The following is a 20,206-nucleotide window of genomic DNA, read 5'->3' as shown; positions in this document are numbered from 1 at the left end:
TGCCCTAGGACCGTAGGGTGCCTTCTATATGAAAAGTTTATAGCTATATGGACATAAGGTGTTGAGTTATACATAATGACTATAGGCTCATCATTTTGCACCTCTACAATGACATCCTCTATCCCTATGGCCATGCACTCCTCTCTATATTTGTGTGGAGACATATGTTAGTGAGGAACCTTATGGCCATTTGTCCATAAGGTGCTCTATTTTGAGTCATTCGAACCATTGGAACATTATATTGCACATCTATATTGGCACCCTATGGCCCTAGTGCCACAAGGTGCTTTCTTTGCTAACTAAGAAACCTATGATCACTAATCTGGCCAATGAGAGCATTACCTATATAGTACACATAGTGAAATTTATGGGACTAGGTGTACATAAGGTACTTATGTAGAGCTTCAATGACCATAAGGTTCTCTCTTTTGAAGTTAAGGACAATAGATTCATCTTCTTTTTACCTATGTACTAGCACATTAGGGATATGGGATCATCTTTGCATTACAAGGTAGCCTATGGCCCTAAGGCTATAGGGTGCTATTTATGATAACAAGGAACCCTATGGTCCTAAGGCCATAGGGTGGTCATGTTGCTTCACTACTACATATACAAGAGCGGAGGGATTTTTACCTTGGTTTTTATGGTGTATGAACCTTTTGATCCTAAGACCGTAATTTGTTATATGCTCTTTTACAAGCTACTACTTACAAAGTGTGGCCTACAATTAGAACCTTTGACCATGAGGTCACTAGTCATAGATTTTTTTAAATATTTTAGAGGATGCATACAATTGCCACCCTATGGCCTTAGGGCCATAAGGTTGCATGTCTACAAAGAATGATATGATGTTACAACCATGAAATTTGTCTTCAACAATGAAAAACCTCTGACCCTAAGATCATAGAATGCTTTGACAAGACCCCTAGCCTTAAGTTGTACAATGTCATATGTGTGACAATAAACCTCATAGCATCACATAGCTTAAAAGCATTACATAATATATCAATAACCACATAGCTTTAAAGTTTTACATCATACATCATTTGATCACAAAGCTAAAGGATGACCTTTGTAACCTCATGTCTATGTATAAATTTTCCACTTAAATTAAATTCATTTATTTTGAAAATACTCGAGCTCACAAGTATACACTCTTATGGTCACATAGATAATGGGTGCTCTTTGCCACCATATGTTCATGAAATGATATTTACACACTTAAATTTAATTCATCTAATGTGAAAACATTAAAACTCACAAGCGTGCAAAATAGTTTTTAAAACAAAACAATATTGTTGGTCAATATTTACAAAATCAAACAGAAACAACAATCTCGATATCATGGGAGAATTGTCGTTGGTTGACCTTCGGAAGCTTGGATCTCTTTGTCATCATCTTTATGGACATTTTGGTTTAAATGGGGATTGAGAGGCTCTTTTTCAACAGTTTCAATAGCTTGAACATCTTCTGTACCGATGAACTCACATGAAACATCCTCAATTGCAATATCTTGTTGATGACCTGAAAGTTTAAACAACACCTACTTTTAGCTTTGAAAATACTTACAAATGTGATGAATTTCTATAATCAAGCACTTAGAAAAAAGATTGAGTATCCAAATGACATATACATGAGAATTAAATTACAATGCTTTATATACTATATGCAAAGTTCACTTAATTGCTCTATACTACCACCCTATGGCCCTAGGGCCATGGGGTGCTCTATATGTTGGTCAAGAATCTTATGGCCCTAGAATCATATGGTGCCCTCTATATTGACAGTTTATAGTTTCATGAATATAAAGTGCTCCATTTCACACATTGGGACTATAGACTTATATTTTTTGCACCTCTATGGAGGTATCTTTAGTCCTTGTGCTATACCAACCTCTCTTTGTTAGTGAAGAGTTCTATGGATCTACACGAGTATTTTGTACTACATACATGCACCTCAAGTCCATCAGGTGTTCTATTTTGGGTCATTGGGACCATATGATCATTACATTACACATATGTATTGGCACCTATGACCCTAGTGCCACAAGGTGATTTCTATGCTCAATACAATTCCTATGGCCACGAAATTGACATAAAAGTGCATTATGTACTACCTACATGGTCACTTAACGGCTCTTAAGCCATTAGGTGTAAATAAGGTAGCCTATGTACTATGTATAGCTTCTTTGTACAAACATCATAGGTCCATGGATGATCTTCATGTTGAAAATGAGCCTTATGGTTCTAAGGCCATATGGTGCTATTTATGTCTACAAGGAATCCTATGGCCCCAAGGCCATAGGGTGGTCACGTTGCTTTATGTACTGCAAACAAGACCTTAGGGATTTCCACTTGGTTTTTGTGGTGTATGACCCTTGTGATCATGATGCCATAAGTTGTCTACAAGGAACCCTATTGCCCCAAGTCCATAGGGTGGTCATGTTGCTTTATGTATTGCAAACAAGAGCTTAGGGATTTACACTTGGTTTTTGTGGTGTATGACCCCTGTGATCATGAGGACATAATTTTTCTACAAGGAATCCTATGGCCCCACGGCCATAGGGTGGTCATGTTGCTTTATGTACTGCAAACAAGAGCTTAGGGATTTCCACTTGGTTTTTGTGGTGTATGACCCTATGATCATGATGCCATAATTTGCTATATGTTCTTCTACAAGCTACTTACAAAGTGTGGTCCACAATTATCACCTTATAATCAAAAGCTCACTAGCAATACACTTTGGATCCCTTTTTTAACGATTCAAAAAAACTCTAAGCAATGCGGTGATCAAATTTATGACCATACGGTGCTCAAATTTATATCAAAAACTATTGACTCACCTCTAAAAAGTCACCCTTAGGTCCTAGGGCCATACGGTCCTCTCTTTGTTAGTGAAGATCTCTATGGCCCTACAAAAGTACTATGTACTACATACATGTACCTCATGTCCAAAAGGTGTTCTATTTTGAAACATTGAACCATAGGATCATTATATTGCATATTTGTATTAACAGCCTAAGGTCACCAAAGTGGCCTACAAGAGCATTATGTACTACCTACAAAGTACACTTAATGGATCTTAGGCCATTAGGTGTACATAAGGTTGCTTAGGTGTTATGTAGAAATTCTATTACCATAAGGTGCTATATTTTGAAGCTAAAGACCATAGACTCGTCTCCTTTTTGCCTATGTACTAGCACCATAGGGCCAAATTTGATCTTAATGTTAACAAGGATCCCTATGGCCATAGGGCCATAGGGTGTTGTTTATGATTACAAGAAACCCTATGGACCTTAAGGCCATAGGGTGGTCATATTGCTTTATGTACTACAAACAAGAGCCAGGGATTTTCACCTTACTTTTTGTGGTGTATGATCCCTATGATCCTAAGGCCATAATTTGTTTTTTGTTTTTCTACAAGCTACTTACAAAGTGTGTTCTACATTTATTACCCTTAAGGTCACTAACAAGACACTTTGGATCTCTTTTTTGACAACTTTGCAAAAAGTCTAAGCCTGTTAGTTAAGCTATAACATAAAATATTTGACACTCCTATTTAGGATATTTTATTGTTTCATAGAGTCATAACCCTATGGTCTTGAGGCCATAGGGTGTCATGGGAACCATATACTTTGCACCCAATGGTCACACTACCCTATGACCCTAAACTTTAGATTCATGGGTTTCTCTAAATTCTATAAATGCTACATACAATTTCCATAAACCTAAATTGACACAATTTTATCAAGGTTTTATAAACCTAAATTGACACAATTTTATCAAGGTTTTATAAACCTAAATTGATACAATTTTATCAAGGGCTTATAAACCTAAATTGTAAGTGCTCTATTTTGCATCTAAGAACAATATGCTCATCAATTTTGCACTTATACGTCAATAAGGTGTTGAACTCGAGGGAAAGAGCGACAGGTAGACGAGAAGAGAGAGAGACGACACCATCATATGCAAGCCCCAAAGTGTGTAGAATACACACATGAGATGATGTATATATAGAGGGGACCTGGGTGCCATATATAGAGAAGCCATATATTGAGTAGCTTCACATATAAGCTCAACACCCCCGCTCATTAAATAAGGGTCCCTAACTGTGGATGAAAAAACCCTTGGGGCATCAAGGGAAAAAACCACAGCTCTATATACACCCACCGTTATATTATAAACATCATTGAATATACAAATGTTCATGAGGAGCTACATCACTCCTTTTACAATGAATATTTTATGAGGAGCTACATCAATCCTTTTACAATGAATGTTTTATGAGGAGTTACCTTACTCCTATCCTATCAAATAAGTAATGAATACAAAGGTTCAATAAATAGGTGTAAAGGCTATCGATTAGCTCGTAATTAGAAGTGTCTCCATGAATCTGCTATGTAGCTTGTTATCACTATCGTATCACCAAACATATCTTCATGTTGTCATGAATATGACATCACCAAATATGTCTTCTTTGATCAATCCTACATAGATCATAGACTCAAAAACATAGTCATGAAAATTATTAGCATCGTTAGTGAAATAATTACGTTCACAATGCCATAAGAGATGGTTCGTGATGCCACTCTTTTGACGACATATAAACGCACGACAACATATGTGGACATAAAGTATGAACATAAAAAGTATAAGATTCATGATACGTGATGCAAATGACATGTGTGTATACTACATAAAACGACATTTATTAACATAGTTATATCAATGAATAAATCATCATTGTATCAATAAAAATTAATAAATCATCATGGTATCAACTAAAAGCATCATAGAATAATCATTGTATCAACAAAACAACATCATGGTATCACCGAGAATAACCATTGTATCAACGAAACAACATCATGATATCACCAAGAATAATCATTGTATCAATGAAACAACATCATGGCATTACCGAGAATAACCATGGTATCAACGAAACAACATCATAGTATCACCGAGAATAACCATGGTATCAATGAAAATCACCATGGAATCAACAAAATATCATCATGGAATCACCGAGAATAACCATGGGATCAACGAAATATCATCATGGCATCACCGAGAATAACCATGGTATCAATGAAATATCATCATGGTATCAACGAAAATCACCATGACCAAAGTACTAACAAAACATCATCCTGGCTTTATGTACCATGGCATTAGAGACAGTCACCATCATGGCTTTACGTACCATGGCATTAGAGATGCTTAGAAATTTTTTGAAATAGGAATCACCATTATGGATTTACGTACTATGGCATCAGAGAAGCTTTCAACGAATAAAAACATTGAAATAGTAATAATCATCAAGGATTTACGTACCATGGCATCAAGGTATTCGCCATGGCATTAGAGACACTGAGAAAAAAATTGAAATAGAAACCATTATGGCTTTACGTACCATGGCATTAGAGACACTAGTTTTGTGCAAAATCTACAAAACCTCAAGACAATGATTAGTCAGCAGATAATGGCTTGGTAAAGAGCTCCAACAATCTCTACATTAATGATTCGTATGAAAACCATCACGCACGTTAGTATACCATCATAAAATGGTCGCCAAATTATGTGAAGTAATTTATGACAAATTGTGACAAGATCAATAGCATGCATCAAGAATCAAAGCCATGGACGGAGAAAATAAGACATAACACATAATATGTCATTGCAGGTCTTGGTGAACCTTGCCAGTCTACGTCGATAATCATGCACATGAAGACCATCATACACATTAGTTTACGATCACATAAAATGATCATAAAATTACATGAAATATTTTATGACATATTGCAGCAAGAGAGACCATGCGAGGCTGAATTAAAAGGAAGGGCTGGAGTTGTCTGCACCTCAGTCCGGGACTACAACGCCACCCTAGACTATCACCACTTAAATTGAGTCCTACCTGCATAACTTCAACCAAGTGTACCTACCCGTTATTGTCTTCACACGCCAAGTCTAGAGCATGATCAAAATGATGCAATATTGCCAAACTGTGAATAACTTAGCTGGCTGAGACATGTAGACACCGTCAGCGTGCAGGACTTCTTAGCTTTTATGAGGATCCAAAAACAACGTTGGCTATTTTGAGCATTGGCCGGCATCACTCAAAATAACGACATGTTGAACCATGTGATACAAGGCGATACATCCAAAAGCAACCCTGGCTATTTTCAGCATTGTCCGACATCACTCAAAATAACGAGATTTTGAACCATGCACTAGAGGGCGTGGACAAAGGCAATGCACTACAGGGTGAAAAGCAGACAGCGTAAGGACTGCTTTATACATCAAGGCGTCAACGGCTAACCTACAGGTGTTGCTCCTCCTATACAACATGCCGCCACCCTTGTGCAATCTTTCTGCTTGCCCTCTTTCCATTGCTTGTAGTTTCGCTTAGTTTTGCAGTGGTGTTTGACAAAGTGGACAACCCATGGATATCAGAACTCGACTACCTGTGTCAGCTTGGATTTTATTTGTTTTCATCATTGAGACGAGAGGCTTCTTGCTACACTCTGGCTGCAGCTTGCTTGTTTCAGCATTGACACGAGGCTTCTCTCTACATATGAGTGACTGCAACTTGCTTTGCAGCCTCTCTTCTAGCTAGGAAGAGTTGCTACTGCCATGCTTGCTAGAAAGATAAATTGAACCTCTGAGAAGGCGTGTTCTAGCAGTTTGTAGCATGCAATAAGCACACCATATTCTAGCAGTTTTGTTGCTACGCATCACACAAACCCGTGAGTTCTGCTAAATTTAGGGAAATCGCAGCATACGCCTTTTCATGTACCCACATCAAAGTAGCTTTATGTTTCCTTAAAATAGCATCAAAATAATAATAATAGCGATGCTGCAATCGTTATACACAAGCAATTGGGGCCAACAGTATGTCGCCGTCGCTGTAGTGAGGCGGCCTTTGCCATCACTAGGTATTGCTGCTATTGCTTCTGCAAGTTTCTTCACAAAAAAAATGCTCTTCATGCCCACTGTGACAACCTATACATAGATATACGCAACTACGAGACCATGCAGAAATACTCTATGCTCATCAGCACCTAGTGTTCATCCTTAGGATGCCATGCTTATTAATTAAATAAAAAAAAGTATGTACTACAGTCAAATACAAACAAAAGAATGTTGAATTGAGCAAATAATAGGACTTATCTCTGCGGCCCAGATTGGATTTGAATTATAGGAGTGCTTTTACAAATCAGGTTGAGAAAAGCTCACCGGATGAGAAAAGCTCTGATACCATGTTGAACTCGAGGGAAAGAGCGACAGGTAGACGAGAAGAGAGAGAGACGACACCATCATATGCAAGCCCCAAAGTGTGTAGAATACACACATGAGATGATGTATATATAGAGGGGACTTGGGTGCCATATATAGAGAAGCCATATATTGAGTAGTTTCACATATAAGCTCAACATAAGGAACCCTATGTCCCTAAGGCCATAAGGTGGTCTAGTTGTGCTATGTACTAGATACAAGATCTGTGTGTGCTACATACAAAGATGACATAATGGCTCTCTACTTGTATGTTTTGGCCCCATGGTCATAATCTCATCCTTTTGCATCCTTACATTAAAAAGGAGCCCTATGGCCCTAAGGCCGTAGGGTTCTAGTATGGATCCATTAGTACATAATGCCAAAACAATACAAACCCTTGTTCCATGATCTTTTCAAGTGTCAATCTATTTGAAAACATAAGATTTATCACAAAGTACATAATGATAGAACATTACAAAATATTGCTCCATCATCTGTTCAAGTGTAAATATATTTGATCCAACCTATGGCTTACGGTCATAGGGTGTTGATACCATAAAGTGAAAATTTTCTTGTGTTTATAAATCAACTCTTGGCCTTATGACAATGTACATTGTCCTTAACATCGAAAATAAACTCAAGTTACAAAATAAAAAGAAATCTTTAAATATGAAAACTAAACATTTGGCACATCAAACTCACATGCTACTCAAAACTTTGATAGAAAGATTTAGAAAACTTTCACATCTTCATATTTTGTGGTTATATTTGATTCATCTATTTTCAAGATACTTTAATTACCAAGCATACATATCTTATTGGCACATGGTTAAAAGGTGCTCTTTGCTCTTTGGCACCATTTGTTCATGAAATATTTGCACACTTCAATTCAAATCATCTCATTAGAAAATACTCTAAATCATAAGCATACACAATTTTTTTGTGAAATAAAATCAGACCAATTTTTAAGATTTCAAAATCAACGTTCAAGATTACAAAGTCAAAGAAAAACACCAAACCAAATACCAATGTTCTAAAGATCATGAAAGAATTGAAAATTTGGCTAGCTTAACCTGTTTCCTGTAGAAGCTCTAGAATGGGATCAGCCTCAACATCTAATGGCTCAACGATTTCTTCATTCTCTGAGTCCTTGCCATTTTCATTTTGTGGAGTAGAGACCAAACCTGCCCACCTTTTAAGCTCGTCATCTTCATCTATTGTAGAATGGCAAAGAGCTTCTAGCTCAGTCATTTGCTCATTGGTACAAGCAACTGAGATCACCTTTCGTTGTTGTAGAAGTGCCTCTTTGGTCCCGTAACCAAGTGAAAATTTGTCCACTACCTTATCATCCTCTTTGAGACAAATACACTTGATGGCGCGCCAAACAAAAAAAGCTTTGGCGGTAGTCATAGCATCAAACTCTTCATTGTCGTCAATGCCTAGAGTAGACATTGGTTGAAAGAGAGACTCCTTGAGACTAGAGTGATTGGAAAAATTGATCTTCTTGACTAAAGAAAGCCCAAACTTCAAAATTTACTTCACGAAGAGCAGCGGGTTCGACGGTCCTTGATGCTATTAAAGAGCCAAGAGGCAAATCATACAACTCATACCATTTTGCTTTTTCAGAGATTGCCTTCTCAAGAGAAGTAGCATGTTGGTACTTGACTAGAACAACAATAACAAATTCTGATGGTTGATGTGCTATCCTACAAACTTCATCAATAACCTTTCCAAATTGAGCAGCACTCCAACCACTAGATATAGTGCCCTTGTGTGTTGTGTCTATGATACATACACCAACACACACTGTAGAATTATTCTCACCTTGGAGAAACTCAATGACTTCTAGATTCTTCCCCACGCACTTTATGGTCCATGGCAAGCTGAATTGTAATCTAGATGAACCATTCTTTTGTGCAATGATCCATTGCACATATCCCTTGGTAACTTCTGGAATTGCTGGGGTCTCGTTTGTTTTCTGAAGCCTAAGATGTAGCCATTGGGTGCAACTAATAAAGAGAGATTTGTAGATCTCATCTGTAATGTTATAATGAGATCTACATTCCTCCCATGAAGTAATGGCTTCTAGTGGATCAAGCTCTTTGAATAACTTGAACATCTCAGCCAAAAACACCTTCGTTTGTTTTATGTTTGTTGCATGTGCAGAGAGGTCGATCATGTCCGGTTGATGTGGTTGCTTCACCAAGCAAATATTTTCTTCTTTGAGCTCCTGTTGTAATAGCTTAACATCGTTATCTTCTAAGCCTCTTAAGCATCTAAAAGTAGTTATACTTGGTTGGCATCCACGTGCAAATGAGGCTTGGTGGTTCTCTAGGATGTTTATCCACTCCTCATAGATGTCTTTTGGATACATGACCATGTGGGCTTCTCTATTCGCAAATGAGCTATGGTTAAATGTGATGTTTGCCACAATCACAAAGGACTACAAGAAACAAAAAGTAATAAGGTTTTATCTACAACTGCAAATTAAGAAAATTAGAAACAAGAAATAGAACTTACATCCCAATCTTTTCGACTCTCATGACCATGGGGAACACCTTCCTTTGGTTTTTTTGGACAAGAATATGCTAGCCACTGTCCACGCCCATGCTTCAAGACCTCCACATAAGGTTGGGTTTTCATTGTTGTCTGTGTCTCTATGTTCTCCATTTTGGAGATTCGCACTGCATTCTCTTTAGGGGCATCTACAACAATCCTTGCAGTTCTGTATTTGTAGAACTCTCTCCTTGAAGCATACTTTGTGCTCTTGTTGCGCAAAAATGCTCTAGCTGCTATTATGGAGTGTTGAGCAGAAAGAATCTAGTAGTGGTATGTTGCCAGCTTGTCTGCATGTACTTCATTAGCCTTTAGAGGCTCCTTTTTTATGGGATCATATGGCATAAGGTCAGCTGCATTGGAGACTGGTCTAGAATGCTTTGCAAATTGTCTCAAAAGGAACTTTACATACACACCTGACAATGGCCTACATTTGAAGTGATCAGGTGCAAGATTGCATTGGTCAACAGAGATGAGTTGTGTAAACAACACCCCAAACTTGAAGTAGTGCTCTATTCCAATGTACCCATCTAGCCCACTCTTGAAAGTCTTCTTAACATCCTTATCAAGATCTTTTTCTTCCGACTGAACAATTGAGGCTAGCACCTTCACTGAGGCTGAATCTACAATTACTGCTATTGAAGGAGTTATTAAAGGAGGTTCAGTTAAGCTAGGTTCATCCCTACGTGGAGCCTCTAGAGGTACAAGTGAAAGACTTTCTTGCTCCACATTTTCGGTGCTATTTCTGACTGAGGGCATCTCATTCTCCTTTAAAGTCTTCTTCTGATTAACTTGACTTGTACCTTCATTTTTTCGCTTCTTACTATTCTGTGCCTTCAAGCTGGCTAAATACTGAATAACTTTCTTGAAGCCTTCAGTCCACCTTGCCTTTATCATTGTCTCTCCATCACTGCTATCTTTCAGCAACTCCCAAGAAAAGGCCATGGGCTCTAGCAAGTAACAATCACCGTTTTGTACTTTCACACCAAGACATGGGGACATGTCAAGATATGAGCAATCTTTATTTATCTCCTTGACAATTCCACAATCTTTGAAGGGAGATTGTTCTTTATCTCTAAAGAAAAAGTGGACTCTCTCATCAGATTTACCACTTGGTAAGTGAAAATCTAGATACCATGTGCTTGGAGTGGAGCCAGTTGCATGAACTGACTTTGGCATTCTTTTCTTTGAAGAGGATTGAGCCATATCTCTGAAAACATAACAATATAACATTATTTGTATTTATGTTCGATTTGAATATGATTGAGCCAAGTTTATGTAAACTTAACAGCATAACATTACTTTGTTATAAATGGCTCTAGTGCTACATGGCTGGCCTAGGTGCCCAAGTAGAGTCTCTATATTGAATGCTACTGGTCAAATAGAAAACTACCTCACATTATCTAGCCATGCTTGATCTCTGAACATTGTACATTGCCACCCTATGGCCCTTAGGCCAGAAGGTCTTCAGATGGGACATATGACACCTTTGTGATCCTATGGCCCTAGGGCCATAGGATCTCCAAAAGAAGCTTATGGAACCCTATGGACCTTGAGATTGTACATTGGCACCCTATGGACCTTGGGCCACAGGGTCTTTAAAAGGAACATAGGGCACCCTGTGACCCTAAGTCTATAGGGTCTCACATCATACTTGAGGGCATCCTAGGGCCCAAGGGTGGCCATAACAAACATAGGGAACCCCATGGTGCACATTAACGAGCAACATGGTAGCCCTTACGGCCCTAGGGCCATAGGATCTCCAAACGGAACATAGGGAACTCTATGGCCCTATAGATCTCTAGATGGGACATAGCGCACCCTGTGATCCTATGGCAGTAGGGCCATAGGATCTTTAGAAGGAACATAGGGAAACCTATGGTCCTTGATATTGTTTATTCCTAACCTATGGTCTTGGGCCACAAGGTCTCAAGATGGGACATATAGCATCCTTTGATCCTATGGCTCTAGGTTCCTTATGTTCCTTTCGGAGATCCTATGGATCTAGTGCCATTGGATCTCAAAAAGGAACATAAGGAAAAATATGTCCCTTAAGATTGTACCTTCCCACCCTATGGCCCTTGGGCCACAAGGTCTCCAGATGGGACATAAGGCACACTTTGATCCTATGGCCCTACGCTCCTTATGTTCCTTTTGGAGATCCTATGGCCCTAGTTCCATAGGATTCCCATAAGGAACACAGGGAACCCTATGGCCTTTGAGATTGTACATTGCCACCCTATGGCCCTTAGCCCATAAGATCTCTAGAAGGGACATAGGGCACCCTATGATCCTATGGAAGTAGAGCCATTGGATTTCCAAAAGGAACATAGGGAAACATATGGCCCTTGAGATTGTACATTCCCACCCTACGGCCCTCGGGCCACAAGGTCTCTAGATGGAAAATAGGGCATTCTTTGATCCTATGGCCCTAGTTTCCTTATATTCCTTTTGGAGATCCTATGGCCCTAGGGCCATAGGATCCCATAAGGAACATAGAGAACCCTATGGCCTTTGAGATTGTACAAGGCCACCCTATGGACCTTGGTCCATAAGCTCTCTATATTGGACACAAGGCACCTTGTGATCCTATGGCCCTAGGGCCATAAGATCTCGAAAAGGAACATAGGGAACAATATAGCCCTTGAGATTGTACATTTTCCCCCTATGGCCCTTAGCCCATAAGATTTTTAGATGGTACATAGGGCACCCTGTGATCCTATGGCAGTAGAGCCATTGGATTTCCAAAAGGAACATAGGGAAACATATGGCCCTTGAGATTGTCATTCCCACCCTATGGCCCTTGGGACACAAGCTCTCTAGATGGGAAATAGGGCATTCTTTGATCCTATGGCCCTAGGTTCCTTATGTTTCTTTTGGATATCCTATGACCCTAGGGCCATAGGATCCCCACAAGGAACATAGAGAACCCTATGGCCTTTGAGATTGTACACAGTCACCCTATGGACCTTGGGCCATAAGCTCTCTACATTGGACACAAGGCACCCTGTGATCCTATGGCCCTAGGGCCATAAGATCTCGAAAAGGAACATAGGGAACAATATAGCCCTTGAGATTGTACATTTCCCCCTATGGCCCTTGGGCCACAAGGTCTCTAGATGGGACATAAGGCATCCTTTGATCCTCTGGCCATAGGTTCCTTATGTTTGTTTTGGAAATCCTATGGCCCTAGGGCCAGTGGATCTCCAAAAGGAACATAGGGAACCATATGGCCCTTGAGATTGTGCATTCCCACCCTATGGCCATTGGGCCACTCGGTCTCTAGATGGGACATAGGACATTCTTTGATCCTATGGCCCTAGGTTCCTTACGTTCCTTTTGGAGATCCTACGTCCCTAGTGCCATAGGATCCCCATAAGGAACATAGATAACCCATTGGCTTTGAGATTGTACAGTGCCACCCTATGGCCCTTGGGACATAAGCTCTCTAGATGGGACACAAGGCAGCATGTGATCCTATGGCCCTAGGGCCAAAAGATCTCGAAAAGGAACATAGGGAACAATAGAGAGAGAGAGAGAGAGAGAGAGAGAGAGAGAGAGAGAGAGAGAGAGAGAGAGAGAGAGAGGCAATCGAGGTACTTCCGCCATCGCCATTGGAAACGGCGTCTGACAACGGCGTCTCTTGGAATCCACTGATTTCGGGCACAACAGGAGCAGGGACAAAGCCTTTAGGCTGTTTTCAGCAGATGCAAAGTGATGGCCTTTGTCCAGATGAAATCACCTAAGCGTGCATCTTGAAGACATGGAGGGCCAGGTAGCTCTGTGCTGTTTTCATAGGCTGTTTTCAGCAGATGCAAAGTGATGGCCTTTGTCCATATGAAATCACCTATACGTGCATCTTGAAGGCATGGAGGGCCAGGTAGCTCTGCACTGTTTACAGAGATGCAAAGAGAGAAAATGCAATCACCTACACGTGCAACTTGAAGGCATCTTGCATCATGCAAGATGTTGGTGTCGGCAAAAGAGTTCACGATGATATTGTTATTCAGAGGTTGTTGACAAAAAACTTGGTGCTTGGCACTACCTTGTCTATGTGTGGTCGATATGTATGCCAAATGTGGTGCACTTCAAAAAGCATAGAAAGTGCTTGAGGAGCTTCCTATCCGGAACATCTTCTCTTGGAGTGCATTGATTGCGGGATATGCAGGAGGTAAAGAGAGAAAATGCAATCACCTACACATGCAGCTTGAAGGCATCTCGCATCATGCAAGATGTTGGTGTCGGCAAAAGGGTTCACGATGATGTTGTTATTCAGAGGTTGTTGAAAAAAAACTTGGTGCTTGGCACTGCCTTGTCTATGTGTGATCGATATGTATGCCAAATGTGGTGCACTTCAAAAAGCATAGAAAGTGCTTGAGGAGCTTCCTATCCGGAACGTCTTCTCTTGGAGTGCATTGATTGCGGGATATGCACAGCAGGAGCAGGGCCAGAAATCTTACCAATGCAACAGCAGCAGGATACATTTGCGATAGTAAATAACACATACTTAGCCAGCACATTAATCAGTATGTATATCAAGCGTGGTCTACTTGTTCGAGCGTAACAAGTCCTTGACGAGCTGTTGTGCTTCAAAATTGCTTGATATGTAGTTCATGATGATATTGTTATTCATGGGTCGTTGACAAAAAACTTTGTGCTTGGCACTGCCTTGCCTTTGTGTGGTCGATATGTATGCCAAATGTGGTACACTTCAAAAATCATAGAGAGTTCTTGAGAAGCTTCCTATCCGCAACGTCGTCTCGTGGAGTGCATTGATTGCTGGATGTCCACACCAGGAGCAGGGCCAGAAATCTTACCAAGGCAGCAGCAGCAGCAGCAAAATACATTTGCGATAGTAAATAACACATACTAAGCCAACAAATTAATTAGTATGTATATCAAGCTTGGTCTACTTGTCCGGGCGTAATAAGTCCTTAACGAGCTGTTGTGCTTGGCACTGCTTGATATGTATGCCAAATATGGTGGATTCAGTAGCACTTTGAGGAGCTTACTGTTTGAAATGACGTCTCTTGGAATGCACTGATTGCGGGATACCCACAGCAGGAGCAGGGACGAAAAAGCTCTAGGCTATTTTCAGCAGATGCAAAGTGATCGCCTTTGTCCAGATGAAATCACCTACATCTGCATCTTGAAGGCATCAGAGCCATGTAGCTCTGCCATGCTATTTTCAACAGATGCAATTGTTATTTAGGGGCTGTTAACAAAAAACTTCGTCCTTCCCATTGCCTTGCCTGTGTGTGATCGATATGTATGCCGAATGTGGTGCACTTCAAAAAGCACAGAAAGTGCTTGAGGAGCTTCCTGTCCGGAACGTTGTCACTTGGAATGCATTGATTGCAAGATATGCACAACAGGAGCAAGGCTATAAATCTTACGAAGACAACATGCCAGAATGCTTACCAAGGTATCAGGACGCATTTGCGATAGTGGGTTACTTGAAAATAACACATACTTAGCCAACATGTTAGTCAGTATGTATGTCAAGCGTGGTCTACTTGTCCGAGCGCAACAAGTCCTTGACAAGCTATTGTGCTCGGCACTGCTCGATATGTATCGATATGTATGCCAAATGGGGTGCACTTCGAAAGCACCTTGAGGAGCTTACTGTTTGAAACGACGTCTCTTGGAAAATGCAATGATTGCGTAATACCCACAACAAAAGCATTCCAACAAAAAGCTCTAGGATTTTTTCAACAAATGCAAAGTGATGGCCTTTGTCCAGATGTAATCACCTACGTGTGCATCTTGAAGGCATGGAGAGCCAGGTAGCTTTGGGCTGTTTTCAGCAGATGCAGAGAGATCAATTTGCAATCACCTACACGTGCATCTTGAAGGCATCTGACATCATCCAAGATGGGCAAAAGAGTTCACAGTGATATTGTTATTCAGGGGATGTTGACAGAAAACTTCGTGCTTGGCACTGTCTTGGTTGACATGTATTCCAAATGTGGTGTACTTTATAAAGCACAAAAAGTGCTTGCTATCTGGAATGTACTCTATTGGAATGCACTGATTGCGAGATATGCTCAACAGAGGTAGGGCCAAGAAGCTTATGCGAAGAGAGGGCATCTATCCAAATGCAATCGCGTACTCTCTCTTGTATCTTCAAGGCATATGGCAAGATGCTGATATGGGCAAAGGAATTCACGATGATATTGTTAGCCAGGGACTGTAGAAAAGAAATAATGTACTTGGCGCTGCCTTCGTTGACATGTATGCTCCTGTGATATACTTCATACATCACTCTTTGTATGCACACAGACACTCCACACAACCCCCCCCCCCCCCCCCCCCCCCCCCCCTCCCCCCCCCGCGCACAGACACACTCAATTCTCTCTATGCAGCACTCGCTTCATTTTCACAGGGCTTAGCAATATCCTCTATACAATCAAACATCAAGAGGAAGTAATCTCCCTTAAAGACTATGCTAAGAACAAGGGTTTGTACCAAGGCGGCATGATACATGCTGATATTTGCGATAGTGGGTTACTTGAAAATAACACATACTTAGCCAACACGCTAGTCTGTATGTATGTCAAGCGTGGTGGACATGTTTGAGCGCACCAAGTCCTTGACGAGCTTTGGACTGTTTTCAGCAGATAGGAAGCGAGCAAACACTATCACCCATCACCCACACGTGCATCAAGCTCTAGGCTGTTTTCAGCGGTTGCAAAGCCATCCCTCTTCTGATGCAATCGCACGCACAACAGCAGCAAGGCCAGAATGCTCTAGGCTGTTTTTAGTGGATGCAAAGAAAGGACCTCTCCTAATGCAATCACACAAGCGTGCATCTTGAAGGCACGTGGCTCTATGCAAGATTCTCTTGAAAAGAAATATCGTACGACATTACGTTGGTCGATATGTGTGCCAAATGTGGTGCACTTCAGGAAGCACAAAAAGTGCTTGAGGAGCTTACTATTTGGAATGGCATGCACTGATTGTGGGATATGCACAACAGGAGCAGGATAAAAAGCTAGTGCTTAATGAGCTTCTTGTCCGAAACGTCGTCTCTTGGAATGCTCTATGCAAGATTTTGATATGGGCATAAAAATTCACATTGATATTGTTAGTCAGGGGTTGTTGAAAAAGATTTCATGCTTGACAATGCCTTGGTTGACATGTTTGGTAAATGTGGTACACTTCAAACAGCACCAAAACTTCTCAAAAAGCTTCCTGTCTGGAGTGTGGCCTCTTAGAACGCACTGATTGTAGGATTTACCCCACAAGGACAGGGCTGGAAAGATCTAGTTCGTGTGCAACATATGCAAAGCGATGGCCTCTCTCTTAATTGTGGGATTTTCTCCAAAAGGGTAGCAATAGAAAGCTCTAGGCTGTTTTTAGCAGATGCAAAGCAAGGACTCCTGGAGAAAGATGTCATGCTTGGTCGTGTTTTGATCGATATGTATGCCCGATGGGGTGTCCCAAAGACTACGACTTTGTATGTGTGTGTGTGTGTGTGAGCATACGGACAGAAAATAAGGCAGATTTAACATACCCATTAAACATACCTTGAAACCAAGTAGATAAGAAGTAGCACAGGTAATGGTAGGCATGATAGAAAAAGTGAATGCGACAATCAACATGTTTGCAAAAATCGCCATATGGATGCCGATGGTAGAACATATACTATTGAGAAGGTGGCGGAACAATGTAAGGAAGGCCTAGAAGCAGATCCATCCAAGATTGTGCGTTGATCCACACGACCAATAATAAAGGTAGACTTATATTATGTATTTTTATTTCCTTTATGTGATCCCAAAAGTACTTAGATTGCATCATGTATACATTAAAGCAATGAATTTACCTCATTTTCATTCAAAATATTGTAGATGAAGGTGACAAGGGTTGAAGAATTTTTGTCATGCCCAACAAAAGGACATATGGACAATACACAATGGCATGGCACGGTGGAATGATACATGTCTTCATAAAACATCGGTAATGACTGCTTCCTCATAAAGCTAGTATTTTCAAAATAAGAAAGTCTCTCCAACACTAGAGGAGAATCATAAGTCTCCCTTCAATAGTGAAGGGAATAAAAGTGGTGGGGGAAGGGCACGTTCCCTACGGTATTATTATAAATGTGGAGAATGGTGCCAACTCCACACCATACATACGTATGTTTTTTTTTTTTTTTTTGGGCACAAGCATCGTAAATGCACGAAATGCATCTCTCTCTGTTCTAATTATAATGTGCAAATTTTCATATCCACACATCTTTTACTGCAAAATCTCATTTGTGATGCGAGATCATAGAGTTTTTGGCGAAAGCTTCGAGGAGAGATGCTATGGAGATTTTTGAATAAGAGACGATAGGAGGTGAAAGGTACAACATTGCTCCTCTTGTTTAATTCACCCATTGTTGATTGCTCCTCTTGCTCCTCTTGTTTAATTCACAAATCAATCAAGGCATACTAGTTTTTATTGTTGCTATATAGTTCTTTGGGTTACAAACTGAGTGCACAATTTGTGCTCATGTGCAATTTAGGATGTGGATAGTAGAAAGTGTTGATTCACATTGATTGCCAAATTTGGTATTCAGGTGTGTTTGAGCAAGTGGATGATAGCTAGCAATGACCTAGTTGATGTAGGATTGATAGCCAACCCCAACCCTCTATCCCAATGTACAGAGGGTGCAAGAGGCGCTGAGCATTGAACCATGTCCTCAAGCCTTGGGACCCATAGGCAATATGAAGGTTCAACATAGCTTGGTGCCTGTCGTGGCAAAGTCTGTAATCGAAGAAATGTTTGTTGAAATTCTCTAGCTCAACACAACATAACAGCAATTTTTGTGGATACAAAACTGGCCACCAATTAAGTGTTAGGGATGACGAAAAAAGAAGTGAAATGAGAATTTGCAATGTGGTAGTCCGCGTGTGTAATGAAACGGGAAGAGTGTAATTGGTTAAAGCGAGCATGTTTTACACAATGGAAAACGAAATCGAAGAATAGCTACTCCAGAGATGGAAGTGGGAGAGGGAGGAGCTAGGCTATATTGCACGACTCTGTACATGCAGTATAACAAAGCTCTCATCATCTGGTATTACGGCCGTGTTCCTAGCTGCTAGCCATGGCCGGCCCCTGTCTGCCCCCTCGCCATTGCCCTTCTCCTCCCGACCTGCTTCCTGTCCTTTTTCCCCTTTGCCCACTCTGCTCTTGCCTCCATACCTCTTAACTTGTTCATCGGCTCTTACAATATTGTCTCTGGCCTTCTTCTCGTCTTTGCTGCCGCCCACCTTTCCATTACCACAAATGAAAACAACAAGTTCTTGTTAACACTTCTTGTTGTCTCCACTTTCTTCAGCCATCTGTTCAATCGCGGTGTCGCTCACCATCGCCACCAGCAAGCGGCCAGCTAGCACATTAGATACAGCAGCATTGCCCCAACAGCATGAACGCTTTCAATCCTCAGAAGCCTCTTCTTTCCGCTGCTGAAAGTTTTTCTTCTCGGGCTTGCGTTTGCCTGGACCATCTCTCGCGTCAGCGCTGTGCATCCCCAGAGTAGCTCTTGGAAAGTCTTCTTGCTTGTCGTCTTTGTGAATGCTGCTGCATGTGCTTCACGGTTTTCTTCTGCATGGCTATGTTGTTTATTCCGGCCTCGTCCATACGACATGGGGGCTTTCCCGATACACGAAGCGAACAATGTTTCCATAGGAATTGTTTAAAAGCTCGAAAGTAAAACACTATCAAATAACATTTTGAAACGATGATTGACGATGGTAAGAATGAAAAACTGATAGTGATACGGATTTTTACCTAATGGCATAGCTTTGTGATGATGAGTCCATAGCACCTCTTTTCGAAGCTTTTCGCCAAAAGTTTACAATCATAGCATCGCAGTGAGATTTTGTATTAAAAGATGTATGAAGATGGAGAGAGATGCATTTTGTGCATTGTGATGTTTGTGCCCATCAAAAAAAGAAAAAAAACATAGGTATGATATATACGTACGGTCTAGAGTTTGCATGGTTCTCCACATTTATAATAATATCATATGGAACGTATCCTTTTTTCGTCACTTTTATTCCCTCGAGTGTTGAAGGGGAACTTATGCTCCTTCTTCAATGTTGGAGGGTCTTCTTTTGGTCCTTCTTATTGTTCAAATACTGCAATTATACAAGGAAGTCCTCATTGCCACTCATTTATGTTGGCTTATGATATTTTAAATTGCGCCCATGCCATGGTGTACTCTATAAGTGTCCCTTTGCTTTGCTGAATATCACAGAAGTTCTTCAATCCTTGTAACCTTCATCTACAATTATTTAAATGAAGATAATGTAAATTCGTTGCGATAATGCATAGATGATGAATTTTTAATTCTAAGTACTTTCAAGATCACATAGGGAAAATCG

Source organism: Adiantum capillus-veneris, chromosome 9 (assembly GCF_014529385.1).
Source record: "Adiantum capillus-veneris isolate H3 chromosome 9, ASM1452938v2, whole genome shotgun sequence".
Lineage (NCBI taxonomy): Eukaryota > Viridiplantae > Streptophyta > Polypodiopsida > Polypodiales > Pteridaceae > Adiantum > Adiantum capillus-veneris.
Note: the sequence above shows the minus strand (reverse complement) of the source record.